General features: G+C 42.8%; 1 long non-coding RNA gene across 1 annotated transcript; it reads right to left on the reverse strand.

Moving 5' to 3' along the window:
* Nucleotides 1-453: 453 nt before the first annotated feature.
* On the reverse strand, nucleotides 454-2551 carry LOC108899084 (uncharacterized). The gene is made up of 3 exons (XR_001963519.2): nucleotides 2240-2551; nucleotides 1623-1701; nucleotides 454-573 (listed from the first exon to the last, which is right to left on the reverse strand). It is a non-coding gene; the product is annotated as an uncharacterized LOC108899084 (long non-coding RNA).
* Nucleotides 2552-15074: the final 12523 nt, after the last annotated feature.

Consider the following 15074-nt stretch of genomic DNA (forward strand, 5'->3'; position numbering starts at 1 on the left):
CAATTAAATGAATCAGCTGTTACAATCGTCCCAACACTGACTACATCTGACCTGAATTACATCTATACTGGGAAACTCAGACACGGCAAACTTCAGGCTGTGTTGTGTGGTGGAATGTGAAAAATGTTAAGTCATTCACTGCGTACTCGATAAAAGCTTCCTATCATTTCTCCATTTGATTGATTTGAGTTGAGTACACAACGCAAACCAGTAGTACCTGGTAGTACTTCCCAGGTTAAGAATCACTTCCTGTTCATGAACCCACCTATGTTATTGTACTTTGTGAAATGTTAAATGTTTTAGTGTTCCCTTGAAAGTTGTATTAAGTTGATTTTTTTTGTTTTGTCAAATGCATATGCATAAAAAAACACATAATAAAATACTTGCATACATACCTGAGAGTGGTATCAATCTTCTCAATCATCTTCTCATTCTCGACTGACTCATGGGATCCATCAAGACCTCTGCACCACCCGTGTGTGTCTGTGATCGTCTCTGAGCTTCATCCGCTGCGGAGCATTATCCAACTTCCAAACGTTTCACGGTTTGATTGAGATCAGCAGATCAGCGGCCCTGCAAGATGTGAACCAGAGGGATTTTGAGAGCCTGTTTACCCTTCCCAAGTAAAAATCATGTCCTACTCTTCAGCTGCGTTTCACTGACGTCATTCACAAGCTAACTTTTTCCTGGATTCTGTCCACTCACAAACAAGCACTACTGTCTCAGTGAAAAGAACATGTTGAATATAGAAATAGTGTTGAATATAAAAACCATAGAGTGGAGAGCAACATCAAAAAAGTGTATATAACTGTATCATTTGCTGAAAACAACTAAGGAGAAAACACCGCTACAAGTGAGCGGACAAAGTTGCATCCTGCAAAAGACAGAGAGGGAAAGAGACAAAGAAAGAGAGAGAGGAAGAGAGAGAGAATCAGACACAGAGGGAAAGAGAGGGAGAGATAGAGAGAAATGAATTACAGCGGGATAAAGAGAGAGGGAGAAAGAGACAGAAAGTGTGTGAGCGAGAGAAAAGGGGAGACAGATATAGAGAGAAAGCATGAGAGTGGAGTGAGAGAGCAAGGAAGAGAGAAAGCAACAAAGAGAGACAGAGAGAGAGAGAAGGAGGCAGAAAGAATTTAGAAAGAGAAAAGCGGGGTACACACCAAAAGATAATTGGTCCGATTATCAGCCCAAATCCCCCCTGTCCCGATCAAAGTCGGCAAAGGTCTGAGCCGCCTCGATATCTGTTAGTGTGTGTGTGGTGTGGCTGTGTTTTGGTCTTCTGTCTGCACATCACACACTATAAGAACAAAACTGTGAAATCTGACATCATTTGTCGTCATGTGTGTGGTCTGACAAGATTTTAAAAATCTGTTAGTGTGTGCCACTCTTAAGAGAGCGAGGGAAAGAGAGTGAGAAGGAGCAAGTGTGAAGGAGAGGGAGACAAAGAGCTGATGTTTAAATCCTTCAGTTTCTTTGAACTCTACATTCACTATGTAAATAGATTTTAATAATGAGTGAGGTCTTTTGTGACAAATCAAACTATTCAGACTGAAGATCAATTATTGAACATAAACAGTGCTCTGTGTTGGACAGCTGATGTAAAGCTGTTTGAGAATTACCTGGAGGCCTCTGTCCTGGTCTCAAAGAACTTCTTCATTGTACGAAGACTGTCTGAGATCCTGGACGAAGAGGTGACACCTGGAGGAAATAAAAAGAGAAATATACAAAGGACAATGATCAATCAACTACCTATTCCTCATCAACAGCTTAACCATGAAAACACAGATCAATATTCAACTTTACAGCTGAACCAGAACATTCTCCAAACATTAGAGGAGTGTCTCACAAAATGGGCTGTTTACTGTCACATATGACAAGAAAAAGCATCTTTAAGAATCAATAACAATAAATATTTGGGAAAAATTGATTAAAATGATTATCTTAAATCTTAAATTTCTTTATTGTCTGTCAACTAATCACTGGAGGAATCACAGTGTATATTGCTGCGAACTGCATAATAAAAACTTTCACCTATGAACTGACGATTATTTTGACTTTTTAAAAATTATTGTAAGTAGTACTATTTTCTGCCAATTTATAGACATGATTAACCAGTTATTATTTTTATTCAATACTAAACTCATTAAATACCAAGGATTTAAACAGTAACACTGTTACTGACATTAATAATTCAGCTCATCAACACTTTTTTTTTTTCAGACTTTAGGACACATACCTGTTTGGTTTGTCGAGTGAGAGCTGGTGATTCTGTCCAGGCTGCAGCAGCTGAACTAGTAAACCTTGAAAACACAAGTACAACACTGCAGAGCTGCAGACGAGACGGGTTGACAACTCCTCACGTTAAGAGCAAGAAAAGCTTCTACAAGTGTTGTAGGTCTCTGAAAAATCATACATGGACAGACGTCGGAAACGTCAGATGAAAATATTAGCGTCCGCTCTCACGGTGTTCGACAAAAAAAGCAGTTCCAGAGTTTGTTTTAGCATCCAGGCTTCTCCGGTAATGGCGTTTTTTCACAGTACTGGCAAACAAGAACAACGCTTCAAACTTGGTTTAAATCTGTTTCTGACTCCTCCCAGAAGAACATAGCCAATAACAAGCCACGCCGCGACCAGTGACGACATACGTCCGCTAACATTTGCAGAAAAACGCTGATTGGCCGGGCCATTCTGGTCCGCCTAGCAACTGCCTGTGATTGGTCTTAAAATTGGTCTTAAAATTCATCCACCGTAAAGACGGTGGATGAATTTTCACTGTTTAAAGCTAGGGATAAATTAGATGTTTGGAATTGCAACAGAAACATGCAGTCAGTTTATTTTATAATATAATTTTACTACGGGATGAACAAACAACATCAAGTAAAGCCATTAGTCATTATAACATTTTATCAGAAGTGAAGTTTATTTACATATTTCACAATGTATAAGGGTATTTTATGTTGAAATCCTCAAAGCAGATCAAAAGGAGTAGAAGTTAACAAGGGAGAGAGAACACAGGGTTAAGATGCTTTACCAATTACAGAATCTGTTGCATAGTTTGACATGATTAAACAGAATACCTTTTCTAATATTGTGCTATGTATTCCCAATATCAAACAGCCTGAGACCGAAAGAGACTCTGTTGCTGCAAGGAGCCCCCTTCTCATTCTAAATTGTGCTACTGGTTCCCTGTAGGAGCCCAGACTGGGGTCAGAAGAGTCTCTAAAGTGGCCTCGCATTGACTCTACAGAGGTGTGTGCTCTACAGATGTTCTTTCACTGTGAAACATCACCAGAACTGTCTAAAGAGCAGGATGGACCAGGGCAGGAATCCCCCACCCCCCCCACCCCCAAAAATGTCGTAAACAATATTTAAATCTGAATCTGAAAATGGGCATTAAATTATCCAAACAGAGTAAATACAGGCTTTGCTGCCGTACAAAGCTTTTACAACCACATCTGGTGTCATAAGGGGAGTCCACTGGAGGACAGGCTGTGGTTACTCTTTAAATATATCACATTTGGGAAGGACAAAGAAAGACACACAAGACTGGATGTGGGTGAATTCCTCATATATTAAGCAAAGGGCATCAGCAATTGCCTTTAACTCAGATGACCTGCTCAGGTTTAAATCTCTAAAATGCAAAATACAACAGGCCTCATTACTGTACTTTTAAATTTGCTGGTTCTCTCCTTCAGCCAGTAGAGGCCTAATTCTGCCTCTATAAGAAAATTCACCAAGTTTTTCTTTTCCTTTTTTTAATTATAATTTTTTAAAAATTTTGATGGGTAATTCTGAGACATCTCTTAACAGTATCTTATGATTTGCTAACTCTCTATGACTTCATATCTCATACGACTGATTCAGTTATACTTATGACAAACCTCCATAACTGATGATGACAAAAGATGTTTCTTAAAGTTATAAGATACTATTGAATTTCAAATTACTATGTCATTTAGTTACCGAGTCATAATAATGAGAACATATATTCATCTGTAATTAATAATGGCAGAATTCATCTTCCACTCCATCAGGTCAAAAGTTCCACTTGTGTAAGAAATGCCAAATGATTTTATACCACATGCAGTGACAATGTCTTTTTTTCCCTATCATTTTTTAAAACTTAATTTAGCCATGCAAGCCACAAGGTAAATGTTCACTTCCCTTAAAAAACAAAAAAAAAAAGACCACTGATTTTTCATTTTTAACATGGAACTGTCGACAGCCTGTTGTCCAGAAGCTGTGGAACCTGTTACAGCCACCAGATGCAATTACAACAACTGAAAATCCTCATCCCACTTCAAGGAATAATAGGCCTCATGCAAGAACCAAACAGATTAGTGCGGCATGTACCAGTCATACAAGGAAATCTGTCGTATTCTCCAAATTTTCTCATATTTACAGTTGTCGTACGTACGTATGAAATGTGTGAGTACCTCTTGTTGCTAAATTAATGGCCATGGCTGAGAGGTTTGACAGGAGGTTCTTGCGATTGAAGCAAATCTCACAGCAAAAACAGAAGATTCTTGGATAAGGCCCATTGTGTTTTCAGTGTGGTAGGTGCTGGTTGAGTAAGTGTATCAATGGGATGGAAGTGAGGACAAAACTATGCTACAGAAAGAGCTCAGCTACCTCTTGTAAACTACCACATCATCATCTAGGGTATTTATTGCAGCACAAAAGTCCAAAAGAATCAAAAGCACAAGTTTACTCCACTGGAGCAGTCATTCTGTTCTTCAGCAAAATAACACACACCACTCTGTACATACTAGAGCTAAAATGTTACCTTTTTACAAACACGCAGTGTGGAATCAATTCCCAGGACATTGCAGTATTCTCTAAACACAAGCAATAAGGAACCATGAGTAAGCACATGTAAATTTGTGATCAGGACCTGTTAGCTCATTCATGTGATAGTTAAGATACAGTTTGTTTGACACTTTAGTGGTTGACAAAGGGAAGCTTTTAATCTAAAACTGATTCTAATGAGACTTTGATCAGATTTCAGTTATTTATCCTGTTGTTATCTGGGCTTTCACTCTGGCTTTCAAAGCTTTTTCCAGCCTGATAAGTGCAGTTTTGGCAAAAATCATTAATTTTTTGGCATGAAAATGATCACAGTTAATGACACTGTACAGTCCTGATCCAGAACCATATACTCATTAGTCACAGAATTGCTAATAAAATTTGTTACCGGAAGTCAATTTGCCATAAAACTGAAGCTTTGGCTGTTGTGAGGGAAGGTTTATTGCAGCCATCTGCAGATCTAAAAAGCTACAGCCAATAGCCAGTTAGCTTAGCTTAGCATAAAGACTGGACAGGGGAAACAGCTAGTGTGGCTCTGTCTGATTTACCACCTACCAACACGTCTATCAACAAAACATATTTCATGAGCGATAGAGACACCAGGGCTATAATATACACAGCCCTGGATCAGGGCTAGACATGGTATGTTAGCACAAAATAGTGACTTGTAGGAGACCTGTAAAAAAACAGAATCTGTCAAGCCCTAGCTGTTAAGTCTAAATTCGTGTGAAACACAGCCATAAACTGTGTGTGTTGGCGAGGACAGGCTCTATCTGCCTCTGAACCGGCTGCCCTCTTTTTCATCTCTACTACAGGAAGGATAGACGCCCTGCTGAGAGAATCTAGCCATTCTATATTCAGCAGAGTGTCTGAGAGGATGACTGGATCTCTTCCTCCATCTCATACAGTCACATTTACCACACAGAGTTATTTCAAACCAAGGAACAAAGGTGCTTGTTTGTGCAGTTCACTTGATCATCATACTGAAATCTACTATCAATGTTCATACTTACACAATACCAGGATGTGTTTATGAAGAAATTATTTAGACACAAATTAAATACATATTTGCTAAAAAGGCAGCCTAACTACGTGCATTATCAAATAAGTCAATAAATAGTAATTTAGTTAAGTTTAAAGTTGTTGTTTTTTTTTACCAATTTACAGGAAGTCCTTCTCATCTACAGTCCAGTTTGGCTCCATTTCCTCCAATTTTCACCAGATATTTCTAATGACCACGTTGAAAAAAACATTTGGATTGATTTGATTTACCTGAGCAGAAATTGTTGCCATGACAACTTTACCATATTCCTCCTGGCTTTTTAAAAATAATTCTGTACTTCACCGTTAATATGTCTACGTTTGCTGCAAGAACTTGAAAGAAAACTAAATATCTTCACATAAATCTGAAGGAGACAAATGTAAAATTAAACACCATCAGATAATGTGAATGACTAGTTAAAACAGAAACAGCCAGTCTCGAGCAACTGCTTCTCCTCCAAAAGAAAGTGCATGGGGAGCTTTAACAGCCGTGCTTTGGAGAAATCAGCTAAGTGAAAAGTAATTGTTTCCTAAAGTTGCCCTGAGCCACTCTGAGCTCGTTCGATGTACGAGGCTCTTGGCACATTACACTCAATGATTCAGCAGGAAAGTCAGATGAGGGACATGGATCACTGCTGCAGCTCCTACACAGTACTCAACTACAACATCACACTCAGAGGAGATGAACGACCATTTGCATCCACTTCTCTCTTTCCTCTCCCTCTTACTTAAATACCAGCACATATTTGTGTTTATGGCTAGAGGCCCCTTCAACCATTAACTTAAATTTGTCCCAAGTATTTCTCAATAAAGTGGGCCTACAGTCCATGCAGCAATGCCAGTGAATGATGGTACGCCACTCTTGTTTGTGTTTCGCCTCTCACAACATGTAACTAAACTTCAGGGCGCCTGACAACTTTAGCAGACTGAAGAAAGACTCAGTCATACACATCTAATAAAGATGACCCTGCAACCCTTCATCCCATCTCAACCCTTGTCTCAACACTTGTTTTGCAATCTGCAAAAGGAGCTGTCCGCTGTTTGTATCAACTATCACTCGTTAATGAACAGTTCCAAATGTAAGTCCAACAAAAGAAGCTAATTTAGGCCTTTAGCTAAATATTTGATTGAAGGAGCTGGGTGATGTAGCAGCCAAGTTGCTAGTTGGTGAATAGCTGTAGGTGGCAACATGCTAGCTAGCTGGATCAGCCATAGTTACTCTGGCTGAGAAGGTTAAATTAAAGTGAATAGTGCAACACAGCTAATAAGCTGCAAAAGCTTCCTCCATTTTGGACTGTTAAGCTCATCTCCATTCAACTCACTGTCAAGACAGCCTGCTATTGGTCGACTGCACATTTGCACCAGGGTTCAGCAAGATTGAACTCGAGGCAGTAAATTCAGGCAGATTCACTGCTACCATGAGGAAAACCACTATTTGCGCTGACACCATCTGAATCAATTAAATTCGCTGCAAAATTGCAACGTTTTTAATGCTACTATGACCAGGCCTTAGCAGAGCGAGTAACCATCTGGAAATAATGACTTCCGAGTCAGGATAACAGCTGCTTTATCTGCTCTTCTGTGACTGCAACATCTGCAGCATATAGCTAGCGTTTGATCAAATGATCAAACTTTTTCCAAAGCTGCACTCGCTCTGCTAGACTAGCATGTGGCTAGACTAGCATAAGCCGTTAACCACCAGTTTTACACAGTCCTTGAAAAGTGAAGTTGAGAAGTGGCACATATAGGTTCAACTTGAGGCAGGATATGCCAGTGGGTAGCAGTGGAACACAAGTGACATGCCATTTTTATATGCAGCAGCCATATGACACTAGAACAAGAACAGCATACCATCAGCCACTTTTCCATCGCAGCATGACCCTGTTCATGTCTGATGGTGAACTAAAAGCCATCATCTCTGCTAACAGGAGAATGAGCCAGTGACTGCTGTAGTAGTTCATTATGCCATTACATAACTGGACTACACATACTGTAATAAAAAATGTATCAAGAACTCATCATTTAGTAAAAAGCCCACATTGCAGTAAAATGTTGGATAAGAGATGAGTCAGTGCCTTGAAACTGGTTTTAAGAGCCGTTTCTAATTACTCTTAATTAAAAATCATATATCCAGCATTTTAATACATTATGAGATTGACAGGCATTTTCTGCTCCATTTTGTGCAGTTATAGCTGTAGTTGCACTGGGAAGGTGGAGGAGAGAGGTGACAGTGACTGAATCCAAAACCTTGACAAAAAAAAAAAAAAAAAAAAAAAAAAAAACAGGTCCATCCTCGCTCGTCCTCAGTTCAGCAAGGCTGGCGTGGTCGCTGTACACATAGATCCACATAAACCAAGAGTAAATGAATCACTCCAGATGAAGCAGTGTGTGTGTATGTGTGTGTGTATGAGGGAACGCTTGTGTGTCTGTGCATCTAGATTCTGGTTACTGTGCTTCTTTTGGTCTTTTCCACAGAACAACAGATGGTGTGTTTTCCACGTTTTTCATCCAAAAAAAACAGTTAAGTTGCAAACAATTGGTAGGCTCTCCTCTTCCTCATCTTCATCTGATTTCCCAGCCTCTAACTGCATCCGTCCTTCCTTCCCTCTTTCTTGTCAAGTTCGATCTCCTTAGTGCCTTGCAGACGTTACTTCTTGTCGCTGTTCTGAAATATTTGTTCGTAAGGTGGTGGTGGGTGATTGCAGTAGGACGGAGGTGGGGGATAGGAGCCCATCACCATATGGGCGGAGCCAGGTTGTGCTGGGTATGCTGGGTGTGTCATGGCAACCCCTGGGTCACCACCTGTCATCCCGTTGACCCCGAAGCCCTGCATACTTCCTGGCTGCTGGGAAACTGGATAGAGGAAGAGAAACAGTTACCATTTACTATCAGTTGCTCACAGACTGTGTGGTCTATGGCTCTGTGATACACCACACATGGTTCATCATCTGTTCTAGAAAGTTTGGATACGGCACCTGTGGTTACTGGTGGTGATTTGAACATAATGTGTTCACAAGTCTCAACTGTTTTGCCATACTGCTGCTACTAAATGACCAATACTGGCTTTTTTTTATCCAAGATCTAAGTAAGCAAGTAAACTTGTCAGTGTTCTCTGCAATGGAATGAAGTTACTGTCTCTAAATGACATCAAACATGTCTTTAACTTCTCTGTACTGACATTACAGCCAACTCATGACATACACTGACACTGGTATTGTGGCAGTCATCTAATTAACACATGCGCCTTAGTGTTTCGAACTATAAGGGAGTGGAGGTCGAGGCTAACTAGCACAGCGCAGCCAAACAAACTGAACATACAGATTTATCATCTCTGGTCACAATAAAAAGTGGTGCGGCAAAGTTGTTCTGCATCTCCTCATGTAATACATCAGGCTAAACCAGAACACAGATATGCAGTTATGTAATAAAATCTTTGATAACACAATCAGTGACTGCTCACACTACGGCACGTAATTCCAAAATAACAGCTGGAACACTTACGAGGCAAAAGACTAAACCAAAATAATTCATCTTGTTTAAAAAAAGCTTTGAATGTAGAAATTGACGTTACATCCTCACCTCATTCATTCATTAGCTGCCACTGACACTGTTACTTCACTGAGATTCCTAATTTATCTCTTCTGGGATAAAATGTTTAGCTACAATCAAAAGCCCCAAATGAACTCTTATGAAAGTCTTTCATTCTGTATTCTCAGAGCAGAGCATGTCAGAAATGATTAGATCAAGCAGCCTTTGATAGTGACTATATTTTGAGTTCTAAATAGAGAGAAACTATTAATGACTTCCTCCTCTGGGTCACCTTTCTAATATCTAGTCTGCCTGCAGAATAGAGTTTTACATTGCAGTTATTATTGGAGCGCTCCATTCAATTTTCTGCTTGGCTGACTGACACAGAGAGAAATTCCATTCATTTAATATTAAAACTCAGAGAGTTTTATCAGCTGCCCTACTTTCCCCTAAAACCTCAAGTTTTAAATGAACCCTTAAAGGCCACAATGTTGATCATAACAAACAGGATGGGATTAGATTAGTTTAGCAAATAACTCAGTTTAAAACATTAGAATTTAACAGACTACACAGTATTTTGAAGGAGAAGTTGAATAATGAATTAATGTTATATGCTAAAGATCTGGGAGATGCTGAGATGCACCAACCACAGGAGACAAACATAAATTGCTAGAACACACTTAAGCAGGGTGGGCCAAACTCTCATATTTCTAAGTTGAATAAGCTCTTTCCATCAGAGTGCCTCTATCCCATTCAATGTCTTAAATCCTCCCTTTCTACCTTGTCACAGCCCGGCTCGACAACTGTGGCAAGAGAGGGAGACGGCACGAGTTGGCAGATTAAAAACCAGCAATTTATTTTTACAAAAAAAAGAGAGAATAACCAAACACATGAACAACCAAACTAACAAAAAGAAAACGGCAGCTGCCACCACGGTCGGCCAGGACCAGGAACCATCCTCCAAGCTCCCAGCCCACCATCGGACTCCAGACTGAGGGTTGATATAAGATGGAGCACACACTGGGCCCAGGTGTGGCTCAATCAGCTGATGACCCTCCACCCTACACCTGTAGCAAGAAAGAAGTAAAAGGAAAACAACAGGGACACCTAGTGTCCAGGTGGAGGAGTCGTCACACCCCCTCCCATAAAAGAGAGGTTCCTATCAGGAATCTCAACAACCAACAATTACATTGGCTAACAACCAACCCATAGCTAATGACAGTAATACAACTCATTTTTTTAATAATATACTTACACCACAACAATACACCTTATTTCTGCCAACTCTGAAGATTTGCAACTATTGAGCTTAGTTTTTGTTTTTTTGTTTTTTTTTTCCTCTTGATACCACCATACTCACCAGACCTGGAATAATCTCTGAGCCAACCCCACCACTATCCACACTGCAACCCAGCAACCCCGGCGCCTGGGGAAGCAATTTAAGAGTGACAGAAGGGGAAAAAAAGCAGGAGACCAGAGGTTACCACAGACATGATAAGCATTTTCAAGAGCAAGGAGCTCTGGACAATGCGTCAGCCACAACATTCTCAGGTCCTTTGATGTGACGTATATCTAAGCAATAGGATTGCAAAAACAAAAACCATCGCATCAGTCTGCGATTGGGACAAGGTAACGAATGGAGGAAAACAATAGGATTATGGTCAGTATAGACCACCAGAGGAACACCAGAATCCACATAGACGTCAAAATGCTGCAAGGCCCACACCAGAGCCAGAGTCTCCTTCTCAATCACAGAGTAATTCAACTGATGCGAGTTAAATTTCCGAGAGAAGAAGCTCACGGGACGCTCAACACTGTTGTCATCTAACTGGATCAGCACAGCACCAGCACCTACGTCACTGGCATCCACCTGCAGCTGAAACGGGCGATTCAGACAGGGTGCTGCAAGGACAGGAGGTGAACAAAGCACAGACCTAACATTGTCGAAGGCCGTTTGGCAAGAAGCTGACCAGATATATTTTACTCCGGCTTTCAACAAGTCAGTCAAAGGGGCCACTACGGTTGAAAAGTTTTTACAGAAACTGCGATAGTAACCCACCAACCCTAGGAAGCGCATAAGCTCCCTCTTAGTGGTAGGAACTGGATACTTCTCTATCGCAGTTACCTTAGCACGCACCGGCCGCACCTGCCCTTGCCCCACTACCTTTCCAAGGTAGGTGACTGTCGCCTTGGCGAACTCACACTTCGCCAGATTGACTGTCAAGTGTGCATCACGAAGTCGGTCAAACAGCTGTCTAATACGGAGGACATGATCCTCCCAGGTATCACTATAGACAACTACGTCATCAAGATACACCGCACAACCGGACAGCCCAGATACAACCATGTTCATCAGACGCTGGAACGTCGCTGGCGCATTACGCAACCCAAAACTCATCACAGAGTATGCGTAAAGACCAAACGGAGTGATAAAGGCAGATATCTCTCTAGCTCTCAGTGACAGCGGAACCTGCCAGTACCCTTGAGCAAATCAAATTTGCTAACAAAACGCGCTGAGCCCACCTGATCCACACAATCTTCCATCCGTGGAAGTGGATATGCATCTGGCTTCGTAACCCCATTTACCTTACGGTAGTCCGTACAAAACCTCGGGCTTTTGTCTGACTTATCCACCAGCAGGCAAGGGGACGCCCAGCTGGAAGAAGATGGTTCTGCAATTTTGTGATCGAGCATATATTTTATTTCCTTTTCCATCACCCTCCGTTTTCCCTCTGACACTCTGTAAAAGCGCTGACGGATAGGCTGCGCATCACCCACATCAATGTCGTGTTCAATCAGGTGTGTGCGGGTTGGGACATTATTAAACAGACACAAGTACTTGTGAATGAGAGCAACCAGCTCAGTGCCTCGCTCCTTGGGCAAGTGCCCCAGCAAAAACTCCAACTTATCCAGCGATTCGGAGTTGTTTAGCCGGCCTGTCAACAGGCTCTCATCAGGTGCAACCACCCCATCATCCTCTAATGATGGCTCAGCCACAGATCGCTGTCTCCCTACCGCATCTGCCGCTAGCACAGGTCTTATAATAGGCTGCTGCACAGGGTCCCCCAACCCACCAGACTGCAACCCCTGATGCAAATAAGGCTTTAATAAATTTACATGGCAGAGCTGAGTCTTACGTTTACGCTGAGGTGTTTCCAACAGATAATTTAACTCGGAAACCTGGCGCAAAACTGTGTATGGACCCTGAAATTTCGCCTGGAAAGGAGATGCTACCAGTGGCAACAAAGCAAGAACCTGATCGCCAGAACTAAACTGCCGTTTTTCCGTTCGGCGATCATAGAGCTGCTTCATTTTATTCTGTGCAGAGACTAAGTTCTTCTTAGCCCTCTCCCCAGCCATATACAACCGATGCCGGAACCCATTAACAAAATCAAGCAGATTTACAGGGGGTTCAGACTGTCCCACGTGGTCATACAACAGAGTCAACGGCCCACGGACTCTATGCCCAAACACCAAGTCATTGGGGCTAAATCCGGTGCTTTCCTGCACCACTTCTCTGGCCGCTAACAACAGCCAGGGCAGTCCCTCCTCCCAGTCCTGATCCAGCTCAACGCAATACCCACGCAACAGAGACTTAAGGGTCTGGTGAAATCGTTCCAGCGCCCCTTGGCTCTGAGCATGGTATGCTGAAGCCTGGTTATGCTTCACCCGGAGCTGTCTCAGAACCTGAGCAAACAGGTGAGACGAGAAGTTTGAGCCCTGGTCACTCTGGATCACCTTGGGAATCCCAAAAATGGACATAAATTGTGTCAGTGCCCTGACTACAGACTTGGCAGTGATGGTGCGTAAAGGATACGCAGCTGGATATCTGGTGCTTTGACACATCACTGTAAGCAAGTAGCTACTACCAGACCTGGAACGTGGCAGAGGCCCGACACAATCTATTATCAAGTGTTCAAACGGCTGCGTCATGGCTGGTATGGGGATCAATGGAACTGGCTTAACAGTCTGATTGGGCTTCCCCGTCAACTGACATGTGTGACATGTTCTAATATATCTGGACACATCTTTCTTCAACCGAGGCCAAAAAAAATACTTGAGGATATAATTATATGTCTTACGGACCCCCAAGTGCCCCGACTGATTGTGGGCGGTCCTCAGCACCTCTTCCCGGAATTTCTCTGGAACAACAATTGAAAGACAGGGTTACCAACAAAACAATCTCCATGAGGCACCCATTTCCTCACCAACAACTGATCCTGCAGGAAGTAACCCCTGGCGGCACTCTTCCCCTTAGCACCAGGCAGCACCATATGGAACAGCTCTCTAAGCGATAAATCAGAACTTTGCTCCTGTGCCAGGTCACTACGAGAAACGGACAGGAGTGAGTCGGGTATAGACACGGGAGGGAGCTTCATTCCCCCTCTGTGTCACTCTGCTCAGCCTCCGGCTCTGGCCTCCCGGCTGCGCATTAGCTCGAGTCACCGCACAAGCTGTAAAGACACTAGGGAAAGACTGCGCACTTTCGTCGGGTTTCTCTGCAACAGAAGGAGAGGATGTTACTACAGGAGGCGGCGGACCATCGGCCCACACCCGGATACCAGCTAGATCATTGCCCAGAATAATATCCACGCCTGGAATTGGCAGCGCGGGACGTACGCCCATCACAACTTCGCCCCGGACCAACCCACAGTCCAACTCCAGTTTATGCACAGGAACAGGTAATACATTTAGCCCCATTCCCGCATTAGGATGTAATCACCGGTATCAGTGCAGTGGGAAAAAGGCAGGACCAGTGCTAACAATGAAAGAATCGAAGCCCCGTATCTCTCAAGATTTTTACCGGTACCTTATCATCACTCCCCACCAGTGACACATGGCCATCGGACACAAACGCTGAGAAATCCCGGTGCCCAGGGCTGCAATTCACTGCAATTTCTACCTGTGTATCAGAAGGAAAAGGAGAGAGAGAAGAACGGAACAGGGAGAGATGACACGAGAGGAAATACTACCAGGCGACTCAACCGGACTGCTATACCTGACTGGAGCAGCAAGTGCCACCGGCTTAACCTTCGCATTACTAAACCCGCCTTTAGATCCAGCCTTCGCAGGGCACTCATTTTTCCAGTGTCCTCTGCCTTTGCAGTAATTACATCTCTTACCGGCATCATAATATCCCTGACTGCGGACGGCCTTTTCTGGCGTAGTATGGCGAGGACCGGCCGTCTCCTCCCACCGTTTACCAACTGGCCCGAAACCTATTGCCATCTCCCCTAAAACCAAACTCATCCCGAGCCCTATGCTCATGGTCCACACGATGGGTCAGCACATACTCATCTGCCAGCGCAGCAGCCTCAGCAGCGGTCTTCACCTTGTGCTCCGCCACAAATGTAGCAATGTTACTGGGCAACGAGTTTTTAAACTGCTCCAGTACAACCAAATCACACAATGCTTCATAAGTATGAACACCAAGCGAAGTACACCAACGATTAAAATGAGTCACCAGCTCCCTGGCAAATTCCATGTGCGTCTGTCTACCAGATTTTTCCCAAGATCTAAACTTTTGGCGATATGCTTCAGGCACCAACTCATACGCTTTTAATACCGCAGTCTTGACAGAAACATACACTTTACTTTCAGCTACACTAAGTGCAGAGTAAGCCTCTTGGGCCTTGCCTGTCAAAACACACTGCAGCAACAAAGTGCGCTCAGCATCCGACCAATCCCTACTTTCA

Source organism: Lates calcarifer, unplaced genomic scaffold, assembly GCF_001640805.2.
Source record: "Lates calcarifer isolate ASB-BC8 unplaced genomic scaffold, TLL_Latcal_v3 _unitig_4373_quiver_2975, whole genome shotgun sequence".
NCBI classification, from domain to species: Eukaryota; Metazoa; Chordata; class Actinopteri; family Centropomidae; genus Lates; species Lates calcarifer.